Below are 9,863 nucleotides of genomic sequence, written 5' to 3'. Positions count from 1 at the left end.
CTTTTGGCGGGCGAGCGCGGGGCCGCCTGAGTTCCTCAGATCCTGGCTGTGGTACTTGATCCTGGCTTTAGCGGGGTGGATATCCTCGATGTGGCCTGCCGAGAGCCTAAGCCGGGCTGGCCCGCAGGAACGGACACCGGGAGCCAGGAAAACCCTTCTGGCCTGGAGGAGCGGGCACCGGGAGCCATCATTCTCCTGGCCACCTTCCGCAGGGACTGGAATGACATCAGGAGGCAGTGGCATCCTACGTGCCGATTACTGGAGTGGGAGGAGTATCTCCTTTCTATGAATTAGATATATAGGCCTTTACAGGAGCAGCTCTGGACACCGGGTCCGATCAGATTTGGGTTGTCAGGGCATTTAAAAGACCATGCCATGTGTGTCCCTGAACAGGAGGACACAGATTTTGGACCAGGTAATTTTAATTCTCTGTCCAGCTCTTTGGATAACTAGTCAGTTAATCCACTTCTCTACACTCTACCATGAAACAGGATTGCTGTGTCTCCAGTGGGACAGTCCTTATTCTCCAGAGACTGCTCTGGGATAGCACTCCAGGAGTCTGTCATCCCCATGCCAGGTCCAAATTCTCCCTGAAACCCGGCCACACTCAGTTCCACTTTTTTCCTGCACTGTGAGAACACTACAAGCAGGATCTCTTCAAGGGCGAAAATGTAGACATGTTAAGACAGAGGGTAGGAGATCAGATATCCATCCTGAAGGTAAACATTGCAGTTAGAGAACTCAGTGAAGTAAGCTGAGGAACCTTAAGCCAGATCAGCCCACTGCTTGTAGGCTGTTGGGGAGAAACAAGAAGGTTTAGAGTAAAAGCTAAGCTCTGTTGGAGGCAGGGGGTGGGAAGCAAGCTGTGTTCAGAGGATGTTTGCAGCTGATACTCTCTGCCCTGCAGGTCTTTCCCATGTCTGACTTGTGTCAGAGCCGGGCAAGTCACCCTCACCCTCTCATCCATCCCTCTGCCAGGGAAAGCAGAGTAATGCCATGTCCTGCTCAGCTGCAGAACTCATTTCCACACACTGCAGCATCTCTGCCTGGGACATCAAAGTGCCGAGCTCCTGCTGAAGGCATTGTTTCTGTTCCCAAAGAAGGCTGGCACCTTTCATACTGCTTGGCTGGGGTGGCCATCAGCATTGTTGCCAAGAGCCTCTCAAGCCTCTCATCCCTCCCTCATATATAACAACTTCCATAACAAATTTCCATGCAGGGAAATTTGCTGGAAGGTCTCAGCCTTTTGTCAACTCACCCACAAGGACCCCTGCAGGTGGGTGTTTGGTTCCTGCTTTCCAAGGAGAGTGTCTGGAGACCTAGGCTGTTGTGTTTGGGGAGAAAATCCTTCACACAAGCAACTTGTGGCAGGGATGCAGATGGCTGTAGGTGTGACATGAGGCTTCTGGTCTCTGGTACTGCTCATGGCAGTTCCTGCCTGGCTGCTGCATTACAGCCTCTCTGGATCCCAGCCACCAGCAGCAACTTCTCCAACTCTCTCCAGAGGATCCCAGGAAAGGATTTTTGCTGATTATAAAATAAAATTTTCCTGATTATAACCTCCAAATCAATTTTTCCTTCATCTCAGTGGCCTTGGTCAGATTCCTCAGGCTTAACCCTGAACCTTGAGCTGAGTAGACAAACCCCCTTTGTCGATCCGCATCCATGCACACACTCCCCTGCATTCCAAAGTTGCCACCAGAATTGACTTCCAGTTAGTATGGACATTTACCTGCTGTCCAATTTTGCAAGTAATTCCTGAGTGCAGCCTCAGTGATTCCCCCAAGTAAGAACTGGCTGCTATCTTTGGAGGTCTTTATCCTCCCTGTTACCAAAAAACTCCCACTTCTTGGCTGGAGGAACTCCTGTTCCTCCCCCTTCCTGGCAGGGCCAAGACTGCCATGCTCAGCTCTGCTCCACTCCCCTGGTGATTCACTGCCAGACAGCTGCAGGTGCTGTCGCCATACCTGCAATGCCAGGCTCCTGTCGTTTTTAAGGGGAGGGTAATTACAGCCCTGTGCAGGGTTTTTAGGAAGCCTGGGCAAACCAGTTTGGTCATCCCTGTCCCCAAGGACACATCCTCGTATTGCCTCAGAGCAGCTGGGGAGGAGAGGCTCATTCAGGGGCAGGTCCAGGGTGAGTTGCTGGGGTGTCCACTGTGCAAATCCCTCAGCGTCCCCTAAGCACCCCTGCTGTTCCTGGGATGGTGTGTAATGTCCAACTGATTTGAACGAATGAGTTCAGGATCTGTTTTGGGGACACTGGGGGGCACAGGACAGGTCAGCTCCTAGATGTGTCACCTCAGGGCGACCCAACCAGCTCTGCAGTGGAGAGCAGGACCACTCATGCTTGCCCCAGAACAGGTTCTTTAATAAAGCATTTCAGCACATAGTGAGTCATTAATTACACTCAATCATACAGTGCTAATAGTAGTAATATTAATTTTAAAAATTTTACTGCATTCCATACCATGTGCCCACCCTTGCAGGCATCATGCACCTCCTCCTATCCTGCCTAGCCCAAAGAGCTATTGCTGAACTCCTGCTTCCTGTTATGCTTCATCCTTGCTGCTCAGAAACACCTGGGGCATTGGAGGATGGTTCCCTTTACTCTGCCCCTAGAAATCTGAGACTTCCTGGCTCAGATGAAGCCATTCCCAGGTGAGTTTTCAACAATGGTAAGCATCCCCAAACTGTGTACCAGCATCTCCTCAGCATGACCTTTTGGAGCTCCAGCTTTCCTGAGAGATCCAGACAGATAGCAATGCGGCATCAATGCACTCCTGAGAAAATCCCACTCTGCTACACTTGCAAAGGGACCACCGGGAGCATGTGGAGCTGCATCCTCGGTGCTGTCTTTCCTGAGAGCAGCGCCTGAGCACCGCCAGCCCTCAGCCCACCACAGTGGTGATGCCCTGCAGCACACGGCTCGCCGCGGACGAGTGCAGCCCCGCACGCACATCTGTGCACACACACACCCCTGCTCCCTCGGCTCTGGCCTCAGGAATGCTGTCGGAATCACGCGCAGCTGCCAGGAAGGGGCTGCGGTCCATGCGGCTGCCAAGCAAGTTTAGTGGCCACATTGATCCCGACTTGTGTTCTGTCTGCTTAACCCTCTCTCCAGCTTGTCCCCTCCTGGGGTCTTCCCAAAAACACCACTGCTGTGGAAATGCTCTGCTCCCCTGGCCACTGTGGAGAGCTAAACCTGCGGCAAGAACCTTGGCACAACCCTGTAGCTGGGTATCACCTGCAGGTGTCTGCAGGTAAAGCCAGCTCCTGTTCAGAGCTCCCACCTCCAGCATTTTGGCATCCATCCCCTAACCCTCTTTGGCCACCCCATGGCCGTGGCTGGTTTTTTTTTTTTTTTAACAAGTACCCCAAAACCTCATCCTAGTGATAACACCTGGACATGGCACTTCTCACTGCCTAGCAGCTTCACCCAGATTTGATAGAGTTTCTTGCTGCTTCTGTGTAGTGGGGGCTCTGTCCCACTTCTGCATTTCATTGTAGGATTAAATAGTTTCTTCCTTTGGTTTCTGTAGTATTTTCAAGTATTTTAAATTCTCAAGTATTAACACATGACAAAGTCATTTGTAACTCTCAAAAATAACCTGGCACACAGGCTGATTACACACTCCATAATGTTTGACTGTCCATCCCAGGTATGGCCATATCACAGAAACACTGAGAAATCTTCACAATGGCCAAGAGGTGGGAGTCTTCAAAAGGACAAAAGGGTAGGACAAAGTAGATGTTTGTAGTTTTAACTTCAAAACATTAAAGTTTTAAACAAAAGCTCAAGGGCTTCACCCTGGGGTTCAGGCAGACACCCAGCATATTTCTGGCAGCCAAAAAAGTAAGGTCCAAGGAGAGCTGGAGCCCAGCTCCAACTGTGGGATGGGGTCAGAAGGATACCCAGGTCCCTCCTGGGGCTCAGGGACCACCCAGGCAAAACAATGTTGCACTGATTAAAACGACTTTGAATCATCACTCTTTTCTTGGATGGATGATTGTTCAAGTTTCACCTGGTTCAGTAAGTCTCAGCCACCTGCAGAGAAAGTACTTTGCATCCTTTCTCCACCAGCAGAAACTGCAGCTTCAGGGCTTTACGAGGGCAATGCTGAGGTTCGCGGGATGGTACAACAGCCACAGGCGTCCTGGCTGGGTCAAATGCCGGGATGCTGTGTTAGACACCCTGTCTGAAGAAAAAAACAAAAAAGGTTAACTAAATCATACATATATGTCAGGGGCAGAGAGGGAGAGACTGATTTTGACTGTCTGAAGTCAGTCTCTGGCAGTTTTATCTGAAAACTATGGTGATCTGAATAACACAAAGAGAACTAATGGGAAATTGATATGCTTTGAAATGTACCAGCAGTTTTTCCTCCTCTTAAATTACCAATTTGCATCTTGCATAGATTGTTTTGTGTACCTTGTTTTTATTCTCTGGTTTCTTTGTTTGCTTTATGCAACAGGCAAGAGAGCAAATTTACCTTATTTCCTGTCTGTTGCTGGGTTGTATTTACACATAGCAACAAGGAGAAGAACCTTTTTTTCTTTTTTTTGCTGTTAATAAAAAACAACTTGCAGTCTCTAAAAATCTCACTGGAGACACTGAAGGAAAGGAAAAGCTCTGCCCCTTTTTCTCTTGCAGTCTTGTCATGTTTTATCAGTAATGAGTTGGTATGCCTTGTCTGTCCCACCAAGGCACCCCTGGGCAATCTCCCTGCAGAAGAAAAGGGCTCTGTTTCCCAGCCACAACAGAAAAAAATTAAGTCTTCAGGGCAGCTCTTGAGACAAGAGGGAGTGGAGAGAGCCAGGAACATGCAAATGTGAGTTTCATTTATTTGTGGCTTAAACCTCTGAGTGCCAAATCACCTGGCAATGTGAGTACCCTCCCTGCCTTTCCAAACCCAATTTGCATATTGCTGAGCAAACGTCAGCAGAGGTGATGGTGGTGATGATGAGGATGATGATGATGACAACTTGATTAATTAAAATCTTTAAGCACACCTGACTCAGATTTAAAAGCTCTGGCCTTTTTTATTCTTTGCTTCAGCCCCCCATTCCAATGACTCTTCAAGACAGGCATGTTACATACTCATTCACCTGATGGGGAGCAGAGGCAAGGCAGTGGAGGGTTTTGCTGGAATGCAAATTCAGGAATTCAGGAAGAGCATTCAGGAAATTCCCTCACAGTTCTCCATTTTGCCTTTGCTTCTTATAGAAACAGAGATTAGGCAACAGTGTTGACTGATGTGTCTCTGCCACATCCCTCCTAGTTTGTGATTTTCAGCCCACAGGGGCTGCCTCACCTCCGGATGCAGGTGTTTTAGAGCCGTTTTGTGGAATTTGGCAGCTCATCTGGGTGGAGGAGAAAGACCAAGTCTTCCACCACCGTGGGGAGGAAGATAGTGAGGCACTCTGAACCACTTAAGCCTCCACCAAAGATGGTGCTATCAGAAATCAGCTTCAAAGCTCTGCCACTGCAGAGACACCTTGCAAAAGACTTACTCTATGAATGTTGAATCCTCCTTTTGCATTGAGATGAGTCCCCAAACATGGCCTCACCCCATGGTGTGCCTTTGGGCAGGAAGGAAAAAGCACTCTGGCTTTGGGCTGGGATGAGCCCCTTTCCTGGCCCCTAAAGCCCCTGCAGGGCTGCTCTGAGCCAGAGCTGTCATCTGCTTAGGTCAGATTCATCTTCTCCCCCAGCAGGGAAGACACCTTTGAGCTCTACACACAGGTTCTTCCACCGAAATAAAAACCAGGCATCAGCATTGGGAAATCTTGGCAAACCCTTGCTGACCTTTGGCCTTGTTTGATCTCAAGGAGTAGGAGTTACCCATCCTGGCTCAGAAACTGGGGAGAACATACCCCCAGACAAGTTAGGAGAGCACAGGCTGAGAGCAGATGCTTTCTGGAGGTGCTGATGGCTGCACAGAGAGCGGAAGGCTTTGTGTTATCTAACATTCAGATGGATCCAAAAGTCCCAAAACCCAGGGATGTCAGGCATACCTCCCAGCTGAATGATACCTCATCCTGCCCTGCTGTGCATTACCAAGCCATGGGCAAAAGACTTCATCTCTGGGAGATGGGCCTCTCTCCTGAAACAGGCTGGTTGTTGTACCCAAGTTTTATGCTGGCAATGAATGACTCTGCTGTCATTTGGGGCTCCCTTTGCCTCCCCTCTTCCTGGTGTGGGAGGAAACACAAAGAGACAGATCCGACAGAAAGCAGGTCTTGCATCCTGTGTGAGGACAGCAGTGACTTCCAGGGAAGAAAGTATATGGCCATGGGACAATTTGAAGTCACTTGACAGATGGTGGGCATCTCATCTGGGGAATTTCCCTTTGGTTTGTTTTTAAACAATGTGTAGAGTTGTACCCAAGACTCACTGAGCTTTTTCTGAAAGGAATGGAGACCAAAAGGAAACAAATTTCAGATGATCATAGCACTACAAGGTCTCTGTGTCCATGGGAGGAACAGCTGTGTAGGCTGGAAATCTTCTGCAACAAAAAGACACCACAGGAAACATTATAGTACAGCCTGCAAAGTTACAAGGGGCAGAGTGTGGCTGGACAGAAAAGGACCATTTGTCGTTTTCTCCACTGTGAGGATGAGGGCATCAAAAAAGCTAGGAGGTGGCAGTATCAAAACAAGCCCCAAGAAAATGATTCTGCACCCAAACAGACCATTAGGTTGGGCAGCTGTTAGGTACAGGAAGTTGCAAATGCTTAAAATGTATCTGCCTTCAAAAATAAACAAACAAATTAATGGGAGAGAAATTTGAAGGCCATTATGTACAAGAACACTTCTGGCTCAGGGAGTCTGAGTCACAAAAAGAGGTTGGACATTGAGGAGATATTCTGGGAAGTAGCACTTGTCCTCACACCAGGGGTAGACTTGCAGGAAGAGAAGTGTTGGGGTAGATGGGTCCTTGTGGGCTATTTCTCGATTCCAGAATAGAGAAGCACCCGGCACTGAAGCCTCGTGCTGGCTGTGACAAATTTGCTATCTACCTGTGCAAATCTGCCACAAGACCTCACTGCTGTGCCGTGCAAAGCACTTCCTGAAGGTTTGGGAGGACAGGACATGTGGCCCCCAGCAGGTGGGGACAGAAGATAACGCCTATCAGGACCTGTGCAAGCAAGTCCTTGGAGATAAGACAGTGTCTGGGGAATCACTTAGTGCAGTGCCTTGATAGACCAGCAGCTGCTGGCTCTCAAGCCAAGAAACCAACCCTGAAGGTCATGAGATAAAGTGAAGGCAGAGGGAAACCATGACCTGGCAGTGAGAATTTCCAAATCTCCTTTTTCGTTCCTGTGACATAGGAAAATGAGATAAAAAGGGAAAACATTCAAAGCAATACATACCTCAAGCAGGCACAGATCATCCCAGCTGATCAGACTCAGCTGCAAGATCAGGCTCTGAAAGTTTGTGCAATATTTTCATGGTTTTCACGGTCAAGATGCCCTGTGAGATGTATGAGGAAGGGACTGACAGGAGCAGAATTCAATGTCATCCCAACAGATAGGAGCACTTTTCAATCTTCTGGGCTGTTTTTACAGCTGTGTCTATAAAAGAGGCAAGTTCACTGCCCCCAAAGCAGCTTCCAAATCTTTAAGCCTTCCATTACCCCCATATTAGTATTTTCCATCGGATGGCTGTACACTGTACCCTGTACACCAAGGGCTCTGCCAAGCATTGTCATCCCTCTCTCTGTGTGCAAACTATCTCTGGTGCAGCCAGTCTTAGTGCTGACAGAGACCCTCAGACTCTCAGGTCTCACTTGGCAACCACCTCCAATGTCAATAAAATATGACTCAAATGGGCCCATTGCCAAACTGATGACCCCAAAACACAGGCAGGGAGGGGATGCCATATGGAGGGACTTGCACAAGCTTGAGGAGTGGGCCCACAAGAATCTCATGAGGTTCAAGAAGGCCATGCATGCTTGGGTTGGAGCAGCCCTCGGTACCAGCACAGGCTGGGCATGAGCAGCCCCAGAGCAGCCCTGCCCAGAAGGACTTGGGGTGCTGTGGGTGAGAGGCTGCACATGCCCTGCCATGGCACTCACAGCCTAGAGAGCCAGACGTGTCCTGGGCTGCATCCAGAGCCCCGTGGGCAGCAGGGCAGGGAGGGGATTCTGCCCCTCTGCTCTGCTCTGCTGAGACCCACCTGGAGCACTGCATCCTGCTCTTGCGTCTGTGCTATAAAAAAAGTACAGACCTGTGTGCTGGTTTAGAGTACAGTGGCTTGGGTAGAGTTAATTTTCTACAAAGTTGGCTTTCTTCACAGTTCTGTGACTGTGTTTTGAGTTTGTGCTGAACACAGTGTTAATAATATAGACATGTTTTTGTAGTTGCTGAGTGGTAACAAAAAGCCAAAGCCTTTTCTGCTTCTCATACCACCACTCTGGAGAGAAGATTGGGGGTGCAGAGGAGGCTGGGAGTAGACACAGCCAAGACAGGTGACCCCAAACTCATCAAACTGATTCTAGACCATATGGAATCATAAAGTATGGAGAAGGAGGTAGGGAGACATTTGGAGTGATGATATTTGTCTTTCCAAGTAACCATTATGTGTGATGGATTCCTGCTCTCCTGAAGATGGCTGATCACCTGCCTGCCCATGGGAAGCAGTAGACTAATTCCTTGTTTTGCTTTGCTTGCATGCATGGCTTTTGATTTTCCTATTAAACTCTATCTCAAGCCACACATTTTCTCACTTTTACTGCTCCAATTCTCTGCCCAATCCCAAAAGGGAGAGTGGCTACCTGGGGCTTGGCTGCTTGCTGGGGCTAAACCACTACAGCCTGTCAGAGATGTGGTGGATGCCCCATCCCTGGAAACATCAAGACCAGGTTGGACAAGGCCCTGAGCAACCTGCTCTAGTTGAAGATGTCCCTGCTTACTGCTGGGGGGTGGAACCAGATGGCCTTTACAGATCCCTCCCAACCCAAGCTATTCTGATTCCATGATTCAGTAAGTGAGAATCCTTTTGTTTTCTCCTGCTTTTGAAATACCTTCATGGATAGGAACAGCCAGCAGCTTAATGAGCTCCTATTTTCCAAGAGCCCTAGATAAAATATTACTCAAATTGCTTTTATTATTTATTAATCATTAGAATATGAAGAGTAACAGCAGGATAATTTGATTGTACTCAGTTATCACAACTTTTGACTGCTTTTGCAGATTTCTAGACAGCAAGCAGATGTGAAAGAAGCGTTATATATATATTTAATCTATATGTGAAAGTGAATATAGGGATGACAGTAAACAAAAAGGAGGTTAGGGCAGTGGAGTCAATAGGACAATATTTCCACAAGTATGAAGAAACCCCACAGAAAAATGCACTATGACATTGGAAATTGCTCTGTAAGGAGCAGCTTTATACTCTTGTAGGACAAATTAGGCACACTGTTTGCAAACCCTTCCTTCTAATTTCTTTCACTCGTAAGCATTCAAGTAAATGAAAGTATGTCTCACTCTAGGGAAAAACTCTGCATTTCTGAAGCTGAGCACGTGTTCTGATGCTTAGGGAAGTATCTGAGTGTCCTGGCAATACTCACCAGTGCTGCACTTAAAGAAAAAAAAACAGAGATAAATATATTAAAAATGGATGCTGAGAGAAAAACATGCTTGAGGTGGAGAAAGGCTTTTATCTAAGTTTTGTGGCCTTCGTGGAATGTTGGCTGTTCGTGTGCAGAGAGAAGAATTTACTCCTCTGAAAGTCCTTACTGATTCCTTTGTTCCCATTTTGCAACCCCTGCTCTGCACATTTTTCCTGAGGAGGGAGAGGCCTCCACCCCATATGCCTTTTCTGCTTTACCCCACTCTCATACCTAAGGGGCAGCATGAA

Source organism: Serinus canaria, chromosome Z (genome assembly GCF_022539315.1).
Source record: "Serinus canaria isolate serCan28SL12 chromosome Z, serCan2020, whole genome shotgun sequence".
NCBI lineage: Eukaryota > Metazoa > Chordata > Aves > Passeriformes > Fringillidae > Serinus > Serinus canaria.
This window is presented reverse-complemented; position numbering follows the sequence as displayed.